An 18696-nucleotide genomic window follows, 5' to 3' on the forward strand; every position below is an offset into this window, starting at 1 on the left:
TCAATCAAGATGAGTTCAAGCACAGGGCGCACAGGTACAGATGGGGCGGGTTACAGGAGAAGGTGCAGGTTAATGAGAACATAGAATAGTACAGCACAGTACAGGCCCTTCTGCCCACGATGTTGTGCCATTTATCCTAATCTAAGACCAACCTAACCTTCAATTTACTGCTGTCCATGTGCCTGTCTAAGAGTCGCTTAAATGTCCCTAATGACTCTGACTCCACCACCTCTGCTGGCCTTGCATTTCACACACCCACCACTCTCTGTGTAAAGAACCTACCTCTGACATCTCCCCTATACCTTCCTCCAAATCCTTTTGCAGCCCGCCCCCGTCTTCTTCCTCAACACAACCTGTTCCTCTACATATATTTGTAACATCTGCAAAGTTAGCAACAAGGCCTTCAGTTCCTCCTTCCAGATCATCAATGTATATCGTCAATAGCTGTGGTCCCAGCACAGACCCCTGAGGTACACCACCAGTCACCGGCTGCCATCCTGAAAAGGACCCCTTTATCCCCACTTCTGCCAGTCAGCCAATCCTCTATCCACGCCAGTACCTCACTCTCAACACCACGGGCTCTTAACTTATTGAACAGCACCTTGTCAAAAACCTGGAAATCCAAATAGGTCATGTCCACTGGATCGCCTTCGTCTAGCTTCCTTGTTACCTCCTCAAAGAACTCTAACAGATTTGTCAGACATAGCCTCCCCATCTTCTGCCTCCCTCCCTTCTTAAACAGCGGTGTTGCATTAGCCACTTTCCAGTCCTCTGGGACCCTTCCTGCCTCCAGTGATTCCTGAAAGATCACCACCAATGCCTCCACAATCTCCTCAACTATCTCCTATAGAACCCTGGGATGTAGTCCATCTGGTCCAGGTGATTTATCCACCTTCAGACCTTTCAGTTTCCCCAGAACCTTCTCCTTAGTAATGGTCACTGCACCTCTGCCCCCTGGTTCTCCTGGGGCTCTGGCATCCCACTGGTGTCTTCCACCGTGAAGACTGATGCAAAGTAACTCTTCAGTTCCTCTGCCATTTCTTTGTTTCCCATTATTACTTCTCCAGCCTTGTTTTCCAGTGGCCCAATGTCCAATCTTACCTTTTGTATATCCATAAAACTCTCCTTTTATATTGCTAACTAGCCTACATTCATATTTTATATCTTTAGTTGTCCTCTGCTCGCTTTTAAAGGCTTCCCAACCCTCTGGCTTCCCACTAATCCTGGCCATTTTGTGTGCTATTTTATTTTGCTTCCTTAGCATGTTTCCTCCTCCTTGGGATGAATTTCTGCTGTGCTTCCCGAGTAACCCCCAAAACTCCTGCCATTGCTGTTCCGCTGTCTACCCTGCTCCTTTTCCAATCGCTGGGGACTTTAAATGAGTTGAAGGGGTCAGGAAAGGTGAGTAAAGTTTCCAGAATACGCGATAGAACAGAGGGTATGGTAAGCGGCAGGAATCTAACTTCAGGCAGAGCAAGAAAGGGGACGTCTGTGAGAAGGGAGGTGGTCAATGCAGGCTGAAGGCATTGAACCTAAATGCGCACAGTGTACGGAACAAGGTAAATGAGCGTGCCGCGCATATTGAAATTGGCGAGCACGTGTTCTGGGCTTCACAGACGTGGCTTCCAGGGGATCAGGGCTAGAATCGTGGGCAGCACGGTGGCGCAGTGGGTTAGCACTGCTGCCTTACAGCACCGGAAACTCGGGTTCGATCCTGGCCCTGGGTCACTGTGGAGTTTGCACATTGTGGTAAACCACTGTTACACCTTTATTAGGTGATGTATGGTAGGACCTGTACTACGGGTTCGCCGGTAGTCCCTGCCTGCTGGCTCCGCCCAGTAGATGGAGTATAAATATGTGTGTTCTCCGTGCAGCAGCCATTTCGCCAGCTGCTGTGGGAGGCCACACATCTTCGAGCAATAAAGCCTCTGTTGTATCCAACTCTAGTCTTTGTCCAATTGATGCGTCACACATTCTCCCCGTGTCTGCGTGGGTCTCACCCCCACAACCCAAAGATGTGCAGGTGGATTGGCCACGCTAAATTGCCCCTGAATTTTAAAAAAAAGGCTGGGATCTAAATATACAAGGATATATGTCCGATCAAAAGGACAGGCAGGTGGGCAAAGGGGGCGGGGTTGCATTGTTAGAAAGGAATGAAGTTAAATCGATAGCGAGGAGCGATATCGGATTAGAAGGCATAGAATCTCTGTGGGTAGAGTTGAGGAATCGCAAAGGTAAAAAGACCCAGATGGGAGTTATGTACAGGCCCCCTAGCAGTAGTCAAGATGTGGGGCAGAATATAAATCAGGAGATAGAAACGGCATGTAAAAAAGGCCTCCAATAATCATGGGGACTTCAATATGCAGGTGGACTGGGAAAATCAGGTGGATCCCAAGAAAAGGTATTCTCCGCTCCTGATTAAAAATCGGGATAGCCGTCGTGAAAAACGGCGAGCGGCGATTTTTCTGAGCCGGGGGAGGGGAGAGTCACTGGGGGGGGGGGGGGCTGGAGAAGCGCCAGAGGGGCGTAAAAAATGTCAGGAGGCCCTCCCACGATTCTCCCACGCCACGTGGGGAGCGGAGAATTCCGCCCAAGGAATTTGTGGAATGTCTTTGCGATGTTTTTTGGCAGCAGCTTGTGACAGAGCCGACTGGGGAACAGGCAATTCTGAATTTGGTGATATGTAATGCGGCCAACGTAGTAAGGAGTCTTACAACACCAGGTTAAAGCCCAACAGGTTTATTTGCAATCGCTAGCTTTCGGAGCACAGCTCCTGCATCAAGGGTTATGGGGCGAAGGCAGGAGAATGGGGATGAAAACATATCAGCCATGATTGAATGGTGGAGCATACACGATGGGCCGAGTGGCCTAATTCTGCTCCTGTGTATTATGGCCTAATGGATGTGCTTGTGAAAATAGTATGTCCGTTCTCTTTTTGAAAATCAAATCACACAAAATTGATGAACTTTCATTGTGTCTGTCTGTCTCCCATTCTTACGGGCAATTGTGAAGACTGTGAATTGATTGTGGTCAGTGAGAGTGTATGGTTCGTTACTGAGACAGTGCGGCTAGAGTGTGGTAGCTAAGGGGATAGAGGTTATGGAAGTAACTTTAGTGTAATGTGAGTTGATGAGGGATTCCTTACATTCCAAGCAGCAAATCTGTTGAGGCATTGGAGACCCCCTTTATCTTCCCCCTTCGTATAGATTCCTACAGTGTAGAAGGAAACCATTTGGCCCATCGATCTCTGGAAGATCACCAATCTCTGTAACCCCACATAACCCTTGTGGTAAACCACGTTATTGTATTATCCGCATTGTGCTGGATCACACATGCCTGGGCTTGTCCAGGTTGGCTCCGCCTCTGGCTCCTCCCCTCAGGCTTCGGTATATAAGTGGCAAGTCTCCGCCTCCGGACCCAGTTCGGGTCCACAGGCAGGAGGTTTGCTGTTTAGTGTATTAAAGCCTCAGTTACATTTATCAATCGTCCTGTATTATTGATGGTGTGTCAACCCTACACTAAGGGGCAATTTAGGGCAGCATGGTAGCATCGTGGATAGCACAATCGCTTCACAGCTCCAGGGTCCTAGGTTCGATTCCCGGCTGGGTCACTGTCTGTGCGGAGTCTGCACATCCTCCCCGTGTGTGCATGGGTTTCCTCCGGGTGCTCCGGTTTCCTCCCACAGTCCAAAGATGTGCAGGTTAGGTGGATTGGCCATGGTAAATTGCCCCTTAGTGTCCAAAATTGCCCTTAGTGTTGGGTGGGGTTACTGGGTTATGGGGATAGGGTGGAGGTGTTAACCTTGGGTAGGGTGCTCTTTCCAAGGGCCGGTGCAGACTCGATGGGCCGAATGGCCTCCTTCTGCACTGTAAATTCTATGATCATGGCCAATCCACCTAACCCGCACATCTTTGGACTGTGGGAGGAAACCGGAGCACCCGGATGAAACCCACGCACACACGGGGGGAACGTGCAGACCCCACACACAGACAGTCACCCCAAGGCAGGAATCCCTGGTGCTGTGATGCAGCAGTGCTAAGCACTGTGCCTCCATGCCGCCTCTTTTGGCATGGGCGACGTGTGGTTTTTCCACCTCTAGTTCTCGTGTGCAGCCCCTAATGCTAAATTATTATCCAAGAGGCCGTGGGAGGCTCTGGCTCCTTGGGAGACACTTGAAGCACCTCTAGAACCTTCCAGCAGCTTGTTCACCGACACCTCTGCTTGGAATTCCAAAGATTCCCCACTCTTTCAGAGAAGAAATTCTTCCTCAAATCCGTCTTAAAGGAGCTCCCCCTTATTCTGCGACTGGTCCTTCACTCTCCCATGAGTGGAAACATCTCCCAACATTGACACTGTGTGATGTCTCAAGGGGACTGTTGCTGGAGGGGCAGTATTTCCAATACTCGCTCCACTTTCCAGATCGAATCCGTCCCTCACTCAAAATGGCCGCCGAGTACAGCCAAGCCATACACAAGATGGCCACCGGCAATCCCAGAAGGAACTGCCGACCTTCAACCCGGAAGTGCATCCATGCCAACCTTGGAGATGAGTTTCTGCTGCAAACCCTTAGATAGACGATGTAAGTAGATTGCTGAGCAATAGTAAGGGTCAGAAGCCTGAGGATGGAAATGAGGAGGACATTTTATTCCTGTGGGAATTACTTGCTGTGTGGGTTACGTCCAATACGGGACAACAAACCCACTTTGGAACCTGACTATGTACTGTGTGAGAACCTGCGTTGGTAACTTGAGTCCCTTTTCATGACCATGAACTTTGCCAAGTCCCTCCACATGTTTTAATCAATAAATTGTTTATTGATTTGACTTGTCTTCTGGTCACGTACGTTGTGTCTCCATCCCACCTGACCCCTTGCAACCTCACAATTGGTGGAAAATGTGGGCATAAGTTGAGGATTGGTAACAGAGATCAAACAGAGATTCTCCCCCGTGTTTGCGTGGGTCTCATCCCCACAACCCAAAGATGTGCCGGGTCGGTGGATTGACCACTCCAATTTGCCCCTTAATTGGAAAATGAAGAATTGGGCAGCACGGTAGCATCATGGTTAGCACGGTTGCTTCACAAGCGGCAGGGTACCGGGTTCGATTCCCGGCTTGGGTCACTGTCTGCAAGTTCGCCCCGTGCCTGCGTGGGTTTCCTCCGGGTGCTCCACAGTCCAAAGATGTGCAGGTGAGGTGGATTGGCCGTGATAAATTGCCCTTAGTGTCCAATAAGGTTGAGTGGGGTTACTAAGGTTACGGGGATAGGGTGGAGGTGTGGGCTTGGGTAGGGTGCTCTTTCCAAGCGCTGGTGCAGACCCGATGGGCCGAATGGCCTCCTTCTGCACTGTGAATTCTATGTGCTATGTTCTATGGGTACTCTCAGTTTATAGAAAATAAATAAATTAAACTTTGAAACAGGTGTAAAGGAAAGCCATGGAAAAGGATGGGAGAAATTGGGACCAGCTATTGCCATTTTTATTATTTGCCTAACGTGAATCTCCTCAGGCTTTTACAGGTGCCTCGCCATTTGAGCTTCTGTATTCACATCACTAAAGAGTCCTGGGAGAATTAGCCCTGTCCCCAACGCACGGACATCGAACACGTGGATCAAATGAGAATGCGGATGAATGTGATCCTTCCGACGGGAAAGGAACAGATGGAATGTGTCGAGGCGATGCAGATCAGGGCTCACACCCCGGGAGTGGTGCCAACCCGGAGGAAACCCACGCACACACTGGGGAGGATGTGCAGACTCCGCACAGACAGTGACCCAAGCCGGAATCGAACCTGGGACCCTGGAGCTGTGAAGCAATTGTGCTAGCCACAATGCTACCGTGCTGCCCCATGTTGGCGTGGGTTTGACCACACAACCCAAAGATGCGCAGGGAAGGTGAATTGCCTAAATTGCCCCTTAATTGGAAAAAATGAATTGGGTCCTCTAAAAAAAATTTTTTTTTTTTAAAAACAATAGTCAGTGCATGAATGGGAACAAATAAGACTGGCTGAATCAGGGACAAAATCCCCAATATATTCCCTTCATGGATACAAGACGCGCTTGAACCAGAGCAGGTTACAGGCAACATCACAGACCTACATAGAATTTTTTTTTTTTACATAGAATTTACAGTGCAGAATGAGGCCATTCAGCCCATCGAGTCTGCACCGGCTCCTGGAAAGAGCATCCCACCCAAGGTCAACACCTCCACCCTATCCCAATAACCCAGTAACCCCACCCAACACTAAGGGCAATTTTGGACACTAAGGGCAATTTATCACGGCCAATCCACCTAACCCGCACATCTTTGGACTGTGGGAGGAAACCGGAGCACCCGGAGGAAACCCACGCACACACGGGGAGGATGTGCAGACTCTGCATAGACAGTGACCCAAGCCGGAATCGAACCTGGGACCCTGGAGCTGTGAAGAGATTGTGCTATCCACAATGCTACCGTGCTGCCCCATACATCATACCCATAGCGACAGAACTAAATGAGAGGAGGAAGAAAACAATATCCCGAGAATTCCAGAGCTAAACGGAAAATCGCCGAATACACGCAGCACAAAGTAGACTCTCCTCCAGGCTCCAGCCACAACAGGCAGCCACGATATAACTACAGGATGACAAGCGGAGGAACGGACACCTCTCAAATCCCAACTCAGGGCCTCCCAAAAAATAAAAAGGATGCGCCCATCCAAGGATCTCTGATCCCGGAGCTGAGCTTGGCCAAACCCGGCTCCGGCGCCAAACGAAGAAAAACTCCGGAGAACTGATCCCCAAGGATTCCCATCACTCCCAGCAGTCAAAGAAGGAGCAATGATTGACTCGTCCACATGGGGGAGCCACACAGGTTCCAGTCCTCAACAGGACACACACTGTCAGCCTGGGCCTGATAAGGGAAGGGAGCTGAACAAATATCAGAGACTAACTCACACTGGGGGGGGGGGGGGGGGGGGGGTGCCTGTCTGGAACATAGTGAGGACAGATCTAATCCACTCCCTCCCATCATCCCGTCTGCTCAGCCATCAAGGATACATTCGGATAAAGAGATTGTGCATAACTCCCAAATCGAAGTTTAGTGCAACAAGATCTAAACGAAGGGGAGGCGGTGGTGTAGTGGTTTTGTCACTGGACTAGAAGCCAGTAACCCAGGGTAATGCGCTAGTGTCCGGGGTTCAAATCCCACCACTGCAGATGGTGAAATTTGAATTTAATAAAAATTTGGCATTAAAAGTTTAACGATTGTCATAAAAATCCATCTGGTTCTCTAATGCCCCTTTAGGGAAGGAAATCTGCCGTCCTTTACCTGGTCTGGCCTACACGTGACTCCAGACCCACAGCAACGTGGTTGACTCAACTGCCCCTTCAAGAGCAATTAAGGATGGGCAATAAATGCTGGCACAGCCATGAACGAAGAGAAAAAACCATATTAATAGTTCTAGGGATGTAGAGGAAAGGATGGCGAAGATGATTTTGGAAAAGAGCGAAAGTAACAGGGTAATTGTTATGGGAGACTTTAACTTTCCAAATATTGACTGGAAAAGATATAGTTCGAGTACATTAGATGGGTCGTTCTTTGTACAATGTGTGCAGGAGGGTTTCCTGACACAATATGTTGACAGGCCAACAAGAGGCGAGGCCACATTGGATTTGGTTTTGGGTAATGAACCAGGCCAGGTGTTAGATCTGGAGGTAGGTGAGCACTTTGGAAACAGTGACCACAATTCGGTGACCTTTACGTTAGTGATGGAAAGGGATAAGTATACCCCGCAGGGCAAGAGTTATAGCTGGGGGAAGGGCAATTATGATGCCATTAGACATGACTTAGGATGTGTTGGTTGGAGAAGTAGGCTGCAAGGGTTGGGCACACTGGATATGTGGAGCTTGTTCAAGGAACAGCTATTGCATGTTCTTGATAAGTACGTACCAGTCAGGCAGGGAGGAAGGGGTCGAGCGAGGGAACCGTGGTTTACCAAAGAAGTGGAATCTCTTGTTAAGAGGAAGAAGGAGGCCTATGTGAAGATGAGGCATGAAGTTTCAGTTGGGGCGCTTGATAGTTACAAGGAAGCGAGGAAGGATCTAAAGAGAGAGCTGAGACGAGCAAGGAGGGGACATGAGAAGTCTTTGGCAGGTAGGATCAAGGAAAACCCAAAAGCTTTCTATAGGTATGTCAGGAATAAAAGAATGACTAGGGTAAGAGTAGGGCCAGTCAAGGACAGTGGTGGGAAGTTGTGTGTGGAGGCTGAGGAGATAAGCGAGATACTAAATGAATACTTTTCGTCAGTATTCACTCAAGAAAAAGATAATATTGTGGAGGAGAATGCTGAGACCCAGGCTATTAGAATAGATGGCATTGAGGTGCGTAGGGAAGAAGTGTTGGCAATTCTGGACAAGGTGAAAATAGATAAGTCCCCGGGGCCGGATGGGATTTATCCTAGGATTCTCTGGGAAGCCAGGGAAGAGATTGCTGAGCCTTTGGCTTTGATTTTTAGGTCATCATTGGCTACAGGAATAGTGCCAGAGGACTGGAGGATAGCAAATGTGGTCCCTTTGTTCAAGAAGGGGAGTAGAGATAACCCCGGTAACTATAGGCCGGTGAGCCTAACGTCTGTGGTGGGTAAAGTCTTGGAGAGGATTATAAAAGATACGATTTATAATCATCTAGATAGGAATATTATGATTAGGGATAGTCAGCATGGTTTTGTGAAGGGTAGGTCATGCCTCACAAACCTTATCGAGTTCTTTGAGAAGGTGACTGAACAGGTAGACGAGGGTAGAGCAGTTGATGTGGTGTATATGGATTTCAGTAAAGCGTTTGATAAGGTTCCCCACGGTTGGCTATTGCAGAAAATACGGAGGCTGGGGATTGAGGGTGATTTAGAGATGTGGATCAGAAATTGGCTAGTTGAAAGAAGACAGAGAGTGGTGGTTGATGGAAAATGTTCAGAATGGAGTTCAGTTACGAGTGGCGTACCACAAGGATCTGTTCTGGGGCCGTTGCTGTTTGTCATTTTTATAAATAACCTAGAGGAGGGCGCAGAAGGATGGGTGAGTAAATTTGCAGACGACACTAAAGTCGGTGGAGTTGTAAGCAGTGCGGAAGGATGTTGCAGGTTACAGAGGGACATAGATAAGCTGCAGAGCTGGGCTGAGAGGTGGCAAATGGAGTTTAATGTGGAGAAGTGTGAGGTGATTCACTTTGGAAAGAATAACAGGAATGCGGAATATTTGGCTAATGGTAAAATTCTTGGTAGTGTGGATGAGCAGAGGGATCTCGGTGTCCATGTACATAGATCCCTGAAAGTTGCCACCCAGGTTGATAGGGTTGTGAAGAAGGCCTATGGTGTGTTGGCCTTTATTGGTAGAGGGATTGAGTTCCGGAGCCATGAGGTCATGTTGCAGTTGTACAAAACTCTAGTACGGCCGCATTTGGAGTATTGCGTACAGTTCTGGTCGCCTCATTATAGGAAGGACGTGGAAGCTTTGGAACGGGTGCAGAGGAGATTTACCAGGATGTTGCCTGGTATGGAGGGAAAATCTTATGAGGAAAGGCTGATGGACTTGAGGTTGTTTTCGTTAGAGAGAAGAAGGTTAAGAGGTGACTTAATAGAGGCATACAAAATGATCAGAGGGTTAGATAGGGTGGACAGCGAGAGCCTTCTCCCGCGGATGGAGGTGGCTAGCACGAGGGGACATAGCCTTAAATTGAGGGGTAACAGATATAGGACAGAGGTCAGAGGTGGGTTTTTTACGCAAAGAGTGGTGAGGCCGTGGAATGCCCTACCTGCAACAGTAGTGAACTCGCCAACATTGAGGGCATTTAAAAATTTATTGGATAAGCATATGGATGATAAGGGCATAGTGTAGGTTAGATGGCCTTTAGTTTTTTTTCCATGTCGGTGCAACATCGAGGGCCGGAGGGCCTGTACTGCGCTGTATCGTTCTATGTTCTAAATCAGGATAACCAATGGTGCCGGACGGGAATCCCTGCAATCAATTATAGTGACAAATCCAACGGACAACCACATAATTATCAGGGAGCAAAGTCCAGGACAACAACTGAGGTGCAAGGCCGTTATCAGGACTTCTCCACTGGCGCATGAGGAAAGTGGAATCAAGGATAAAGCAGAATCACAAACGTGGTGCATGTGGCGCAGTGGTTAGCACTGGGGCTGCGGCACTGAGGACCCGGGTTCAGATCCCGGCCCTGGGTCACTGTCCGTGTGGAGTTTGCACAATCTCCCCGTGTCTGCGTGGGTTTCGCCCCCACAACCCAAAAGATGTGCAGGGTAGGTGGATTGGTCACGCTAAATTGCCCCTTAATTGTAAAAAATTAATTGGGTACTCTAAATTAAAAAAAAAGTGTTTGTACGTTTTAATTTAGATTGTGGTCACAAGATTTTAAAAGCGCCCCAGGATTTTTTGCTGTCACTGTCCTTGTTTCTGATTTTGTTTGACTGCAGTTAATAGAATCATAGAACCACTGCAGCTCAGAAGAAAACCATTCGGCCCATCGAGTCTGCACCAACCCTCTGAATGGGCATCCTTCCTAGGCCCATGCCCCACCCCTTCCCTGTTACCCCACCTAATCTTGGAATCTAAGGGGCAATTGATCACGGCCAATCCACCTAACCTGCACATCTTTGGACTGTGGGAGGAAACCCACGCAGACACGGGGAGAACGTGCAAACTCCACACAGTCACCCGAGGTCAGATTCGAACCCGGGTCCCTGGTGTTGTGAGGCAGCAGTGCTAACCACTGTGTCACTTATTCATTTATAATGATCCCATAATTAAATGTGTTTTGATGTTTCAGTAAGACATTTGTCGAACCTTGTAAAGTTTGATTGGAAGCATTTATTGACAAAAACTATTTTATAAATACCAAACTTTGAAACCGATTAAAGGTATCAGCTGAACAATGACATTTTGTGTAATAACAACTTTCTTCCAATAAAATATATTTCTTAACTTAAACACATAAAATATATATTTCCACAAAAACACAATGGTTCTGTCTATTTGTAAAGGGAGGAGAGGGGTGAAGGGGAGGGAAGAGGGGGAGATAGGGAGGGAGTGAGATGAGGAAGGAGAGAGGGATGCCCATTCCCTGTATACTCTTAGGGGTGGGTAATTGATTCGATTCCTCACCAGGCAGAGATGAAGCCTGACTCTTCTCTCAAGGTTCCTGTGTCTACGCCAAAACCTCCAAAGAAGGTCAAGGATGTTAAGAAGCCAAGCTATAAGTGTGATGACTAAGCGGAGGTGAAGAATGATTCCAGGTGTTGAATCTGCCCTGGATTCTGCGATACCCATCAGACAGATAGTTCACATTAGCTTACAGGAGTTGATGCATACATCAACTGAGGCATTAAACTTTGTTGGAGCATTTGAAGTAATCACTGAGGCTTGTCAGGCTGAACAGTCCATCAGGGACACTATTAAACAACGGAGCTTAAAAAACGTTGCAAACTCAAAATTAGCTTTAGCTCTGAATCAGCTGGGAGGGCAGGTATGCTAACATTAGTGTCCTTGAAAGAGTCAAAAAGCACCAGTATCGAGGCCATGATCATCCGAAACCAAATCCGCTGGGCCAAAGAGTCCTGAATGATAAAGCAAATCTTCACCCAGCTCAAGAAAGGATCCCGAACAAGAGGAGGACAAAGGAATCTCTTAAAAGACACCTTGAAGCTTACCTCAATAAATGGAACATAGACGTCAATGCCTGGGAGATCTTTGCCCAGAAGAGGCAAACGGAGGAACTTCTTGATTGAAGGGTCACAATTCTTCGAGAATCCCCGGTGGGAAGAGAAGGCCTGGAAAGGGAGCCAGAGAAAGGAATGCCAGTGAACTAGCGTCTCTGCTAAGTTAGCACGAAACCCTGGATTTTTCATCTGTCTTCTGCATAGCGGGGCAAGGAAAGCAGGCTTTAAAAAATACAGACATGGGACGGGATTTTCCCTCCCGCTGCATCCGTTTGCTGGTCCTGCTCTCCCCCGCCGGCAGTGGAACCCTCCGTCCAGCAGCCAGCCAATGGGGTTTCCTATAGTGGCCACCCCCACGCCGTTGGGAAATTAAATGAAAATGGAATGAAAATGGCTTATTGTCACAAGCAGGCTTCAAATGAAGTTACTGTGAAAAGCCCCTAGTGGCCACATTCCGGCGCCTGTTCGGGGAGGCGGGTACGGGAAATGAACCGTGCTGCTGGCCTGCTTGGGTCTGCTTTCAAAGCCAGCGATTTAGCCCAGTGTGCTAAACCAGCCCCTCCGCAGGCATGAGCCAGCTGCTGGCGAATCTGAGGATCCCACCGATTGAGTAGTTTAAACATGGCGCACTTCCAGCGAGCATGTCCGTGCGTCCACACTTAGGCTCGTCGCACTGCGCATGCGCGGCGGACAATCGACTTAAATCTGGGAACATGCACAGTAGCCTCTTGTGTGGCATCTTATTAAATGCCTTCTGAAAATCCAAATGTACAACATCGACTGATTCTCCTCCATCTACTCTGGCTGATACCTCCTCAAAGAACTCTATTAAATTAGAGGGCAATTATTTCCCCCTTCATGAAAGCATGCTGACTCTGCTTGATCAGATTGTCTTTCCAAATGAATCTTAATAATCGAGTCTAATATTTTTCCAATAATTCAAGTTAGACCAACTGACCTATAATTTCCTGCATTTTACCTCCTTCCTTTTTTGGAACAAGGATACCACATTGGCAGTTTTCCAATCTTTTAGCAAAGTCCCCCTCACTTGAAGTGATGCAAGTTTTATAGGGGAGTTGGCGTAGTGGTATTGTCACTTGACTAGAAAGCAGAAACCCAGTATAATGATCTGGAGACCCAGGTTCAAATCCCGCCACTGCACATTGCAAAATTTGACTTCAATAAAAACCTGGAATTAAAAGTGTCATGTAAGAGTACCTTTAAGAAATTGGTGTGTATATAAATGGGTGTGTATATAAATATTTGCAGTGAGAGTACCTTTAAGAAATGGGTGTGTATATAAATATCTGCAGTGAGAGTACCTTTAAGAAATGTGCGTTTATTACTGCAGTGATGACAGAGAGTGGGTGGAGCTGGGCTGTCTGTCAGATTTTTACTTTTGTTTTAGGCTGTTTGCTGCAGGGTGTGTTTTAGTTTCATTTTCAGAGCTGGATAGCTGCAGTCACAGCTAGAAGGTGTATGAATCTCTCTGTAATCTAAAGACTGTAAATCGATCCTGGTGATTTAAAACTAATAACAGTTGTGACTTTAACCTGATGTGCTTCTGGTAAAAGGTGTTTTAAGTCTTATGGATGTTAAAAGGAAAGCTTAAAGGATTACTTAGTGTTGTCGTCTTTGGGGGTTGTATTTGAATTAATGGTTGCTAGGATGTATGTTTTAAAAAGGTTAACTTGATTTTATAGAATAAACGTTGTTTTGCTTTAAAAAATACTTTTCCATTTCTGCTGTACCACACCTGTAGAGTGGGCCGTGTGCTCCCCATACCACAATCTATTAAAAGTTGTGGGTCAGGTGAACTCCATGATACATTTTGGGGTTCTCTAAACCCTGGCCCATAACAAAGATCTGGTGATGACCATAAAATCATTGTCGATTGTCATTAAAAACTCATCTGATTCACTAAACCCTTACCTGGTCTGCCCTACATATGACTCCAGAACCACAGCGTTGTGGTTTACTCTTAACTGCCCCCTCAAGGGCAATTAGGAAAGCTGGCACAGCCTGCAATGCCCACATCTCAATAACAAATTTTTTAAAACATGCAGCATTCAGACTCATGAGCAACATTTTAATCCACTGGAAACCCATTCAATGGGAGAGAGTGAAAATTGGGCCTGTATCACAGGCTTTCCCTAAGCCCACAACAGAAGATGCAGATTCTTTCAATTCCTCACAGCATTCCTTGTATATTTTATGTAAAACCACAGTTTTTGCACAGATCGCATGAATATTCTCTCGATAAATTTGCAAAGCGTGTCAGTGCTCCAGGCACCGCATTCTGTTCCAATCCTGAAACAATCTTAAAAAACGAGGAAAAGGACCGCTATTGCTCTGTACTTTAACCTCATGAGCCTTTTTACAGTCTGCACAATTCCATGACCTAGGATTGATTGTGAACAACTGGAGCTTAGTGTCTCCTCTCATTCAAAAAAAATCCTCCGAGGGAATTGGAGGAAAGGTCAAAAATCAAACTTTGGGAAGAATACTGGGCGGGATTCTCAGTTTCGGAGACTAAGGGCTGGATTCTCCATTTCAGCGACATTCTGAAATCTCCCTCTGTGTACCCGAACAGGCGCCGGAATGTGGCGACGAGGGGATTTTCACAGTAACTTCATGTTAATGTAAGCCTACTTGTGACAATAGTAAAGATTATTATTATCAGCTCTTCAACTAAGAGAAATAGGGCACCCCTGTCCACTCTATACACCAGTTAAATCTCCCCATAGAGAATATAACACTAACCTATCCCATCTTTCCTCATGAAATCCTCCAGCCCAGGCAACATCCTCGGTAAATCTCCTCTGACCCCTCACTAAAGTATTCAGTTAAATAAATTAGCCCTAATCCAAAAAAAAGGCAGCCATTAGGAGAGGCAATCAAGGTCTCGAGACTTGGTCGTGTGGAGGAGAGAGGGCTGGAGGGGTTCAGCGGGGAAATTCCAGAGATTAGTGGGTGGGATAGGCCATCGGCGGGATCCTCTGTTTCACCGGCAGAGTGCCCCATACCTGCGGATTGCCCGACGGCGTGGGAGGGGAACCATCAATGGGAAACCCCATTGGCCAGCTGACGGAAATCCCACTGCCTGCGGGGGGGCGTGCCGCACCAGAAAACAGGCCCGGCGGGACGCAGAACCCGCCCAGGCCGAACCGTCTGAGGGTACGCCCACCATTGCTGAGACCAAGAGACACACAAGTGGCCAGGATTTGAGGCCCACAGAGATCTCGGAGGGTTGCGGGGCTGGAGGAGGTTAGAAATATGCCACACAAACATTCGCAGGACGCAAACGATATTGATGAGGGGCAAGACTGAGCTTTCCTTTACCTAACCCAGGGAGCTTGTAACACCCCAATTTTTACTGGCTAGATAACCTAGCACAGATCAGTAGTGAAAGCTTACACCATGTCGGTCTTGTTCCTCAGTATTGCTTGCGAGCTGACAATGGCTGTTAACTGTTGCCCCGTGGTTTGGCTGTACACCATTTGACTGGGTACAAAACCTCGCTACAGGCTTCATTCCATCTATTTGAGAGTTTAACTTTCTGCTTCCGCAGGTAGATGTCACCACGAGGTTTGGATCTATCGCTAATGAAACAAGTCCCACGCTAACTGGCCTTCACAGGCACTCGTTACATGAAGGTTTCCCAAAGCAAACTCTTCCTTGTATGAACAAAGAAAGATTGATTCACTGCTGGAAAATTAACGCCCTGAAAGCTTAAGTGAGAAATATTTTAACTCATTATTAATCGATGTCCGAACTGCAGGATTGGCAACAGCCAAGTGGTGAGCACAAAACATTGGTGACAATTTTGAATTAATGCCTTCTTTGTTTCATTGGTTTACATTTAAGGTTGGAAACTGTTCGATTTTTGCCTCACGTTTTACGTTGATTCTTGCGAACAGGTATGGCCGCAGATTTGCCTGCACGATGGTGGTTTATCTAGTGATGAACTTTCAGCACGAGGCTCTTGCTGATGGTTTGGCCGTCAGTCACACACAAGGACAAAAGAATAGGAGCAAGAGTAGGCCATTTGGCCCATCGAGACTGCTCAACGAGATCATGACTGGTCTGATTGTGCCCTCAACACTTGGCCTCCTGCTCCCCACCATCCTGGACTCCCCTATAGCTCAAAAATCTGTCCAGCTCAGCCCTGAATATATTCAGTCTCCATGGGGTTCGAGAATTCCAAAGGTGCACAGCCTTTGGAGAGAAGAAATTCCTCCTCATCTCCCTCATTCTGAAACTGCATCCCCTTGTTCTAGATTCCCCCTCGAGAGGAAACACCCTCTCAGCATCTATTCTGTCAAGCCCCTTCAGGGTCTGTTTCTATTAGAACACCTCTCATTCTTCTAAACTCCAATGGGTTAAGGCACAACCTCCTCGTCAGGCAGACCCCTTCAACCCATGGATCAGCCTCCAATGCGAGTATATCCCTCCAGAAATAAGGAGATAAAATAGTACACAGTCCTCCAGTGATAGCAAGACTTCTCTACTTTTATAGTCCATTCCCTTTGAATAAAGGCCAACATTTGTGTCTTTGTATCCCCTTTGACTGTAATATACTTGGGCCCTTCATTCAAGTCATGAATCTAGATTGTTCAGGGCAGTACGGTGGCGCAGAGGTTAGCATTGCGGCCTCACGAGGTCCCAGGTTCGATCCCGGCTCTGGGTCACTGTCTGTGTGGAGTTTGCACATTCTCCCCATGTCTGCGTGGGTTTCACCCCCACAACCCAAAGGGTGTGCAGGGTAGGTGGATTGGCCACGCTAAATTGCCTCTCAATTGGAAAAAAAAATGGATTGGGTATTCTAAATTAATTTTTAAAAATGAATATAGATTGTTAAGTAGATGAGGTCCTGGCACTGATCCCTGTGGTGGCCCACTAGTTGTCAACATGAAAATGATCCACTTATCCCAACTCTCTGCTTTCCGTGGGTTAACCATTCAGCGGGACCTTCAGTTTCTATTGATACCGTTCCCAGATGGCCTCATTATGAATGCTTTGCTGAGCTCCAGTACTCACTGATGGATTGGCTCAGCTTACACAGGCTGAAGTGGTGTTAGCTTTGATTGATTGAGACATTTATGAGGTTATAGTAAGCTATTATTTGATGGTTTCTCGATGTCTGCTTATTTGGGCAAAGTTAACAGGTGTGAAGTGGAGTAAAGCTTCTGTTATTGAAACAATGAATGCCGTGTCTGACACTTTCATAAGGTTCTAAGAGGAGCAGCTTTTCTTACCAAATATATTTCAGAATGTGTGTTTTTTTATGAGCGTTTTAAGACTTGCCATTCTTATGGCTCATTGGTTCTGTAAACAGTACGTATTGGGTGAGTGGACATGGAGGGACCATGACTATATGGAATAATAATCATCTTTATTATTGTTTCAAGTCGACTTACCGCAATGAAGTTACTGTGAAAATCCCCTCGTCGCCACACTCCGGCGCCTGTTCAGGTACACGGAGGGAGAATTCAGAATGTCCAATTCGCCTAACAAGCACGTCTTTCGGGGACTTGTGGGAGGAAACCGGAGCACCCGGAGGAAACTGACGCAGACACGGGGAGAACGTACAGACGCCGCACAGACAGTGACCCAAGCCAACCCGTTTGCAAGGGGGGTTGGGGGGTAAGGGGGCTAAAATGGGGAAGGTGGGACGTGGCTGGGGGTTGGTGTCGGGGGTGGGGGGGGGGGGGAGGGTGCTGGTTGTTTGTTGGTGTTGATGTGATGTTCTTGAAGAAAAATATTTTTTTTTAAAAAAGGTAAAATTCAGTCAATGGGGACAGGCTGTCCACCGGTTGGAGTAAAGCCTGGCTCAAACAGGATGATGGTTGTGATTTTTGGAGGCCAATCGACTCAGCCCCTGAACATTGCCTGCAGAAAATCCTCAAGCCCAGTGTTCTAGGCCCGACCCTCTTCAGCTGCTTCATCGAAGACCTTCCCTCCATCATAAGGTCAGAGGTGGTGGAGCGGTGGGGGGGGGTGAGATAATGGCACAGTGTTAAGTACCATTCGCAGCCCCTCAGATACAGAAGCAACTCAGGCCTGCATGCAACAAGACCTGGGCAACATTTGGGCTTGGGTTGTGATGCAGCAAGTAGCAATTCCGCATCATGAACCAGCCGTCCGGCCTACTGAGGTAATGGAGCCAATGGATCCCATCAGAAAGATGGAGGGGCGACCTGATAGAGGTCTACAAGATTATGAGGGGCATGGATAGAGTGGATGGGCAGGCACTCTTTCCCAGGGTGGAGGGGTCAGTCACCAGGGGGCATAGGTTTAAGGTCCGTGGGGCAAAGTTTAGAGGAGATGTGCGAGGCAGGTTTTTTACACAGAGGGTGGTGAGTGCCTGGAACGCGTTGCCAGGGGAGGTTGTGGAAGCAGATACATTAACGGCGTTCAAAAGGCATCTCGACAAACACATGGATAGGATGGGTATAGAGGGATACGGCACAAGGAAGGGCTGAGGGTTTTGGCAAAGGGTGGTATCATGGCTGGTACAGGCTTGGAGGGCCGAAGGGCCTGTTCCTCTGCTCTGTTCTATGGGAAGAAGGGGGTGAAATGTGAATTAAGGTCACAATCAGATCAGCCATCTTATTGAAAAGCCGAGAAGGTTCAATGGACCAACAGGCGTATTCCTGTTCCTGTTTATTCTTTACCCCACTCTCCCACTGGGACATGGTAGAGTGTACCATCTACACGATGCACTGCAGCAACTCACCAAGGTTCCTTTGGCAGCACTTTCCAAACGGGCGAGCTCTACCACCCGGAAGGACAAGGGCAACAGACACAGGGGGACACCACCACGACAACATCCCCTCCAAGTCACTCGCCGCCCCGACTTGGAGATATATCGGCCGTTCCTTCGCTGTCGCTGGGGCAAAATCCTGCAACTCCCTCCCTAACAGCACCGTGCGTGTATTCAATCAAGCAAGGTGACTGTCACCTCCTCTCGGGCCATGAGCAACACACACTG

At 47.7% G+C, this 18696-nt stretch overlaps 1 long non-coding RNA gene across 2 annotated transcripts in view; it reads left to right on the forward strand.

The window, feature by feature from the left end:
* Positions 1–18696, forward strand: part of LOC119957373 — an 81256-nt gene that overhangs the window by 58185 nt on the left and 4375 nt on the right. The window contains exons 2-3 of one of the 2 annotated variants that reach the window (XR_005458789.1): positions 15274–15502; positions 17483–17674. This is a non-coding gene — a long non-coding RNA (uncharacterized LOC119957373). Of the gene's footprint in view, positions 1–15273; positions 15503–17482; positions 18001–18696 lie in introns of those variants that run through there. The other variant, XR_005458788.1, reaches the window with a different exon arrangement.

Source organism: Scyliorhinus canicula, chromosome 26, assembly GCF_902713615.1.
Source record: "Scyliorhinus canicula chromosome 26, sScyCan1.1, whole genome shotgun sequence".
Taxonomy (NCBI): Eukaryota; Metazoa; Chordata; class Chondrichthyes; order Carcharhiniformes; family Scyliorhinidae; genus Scyliorhinus; species Scyliorhinus canicula.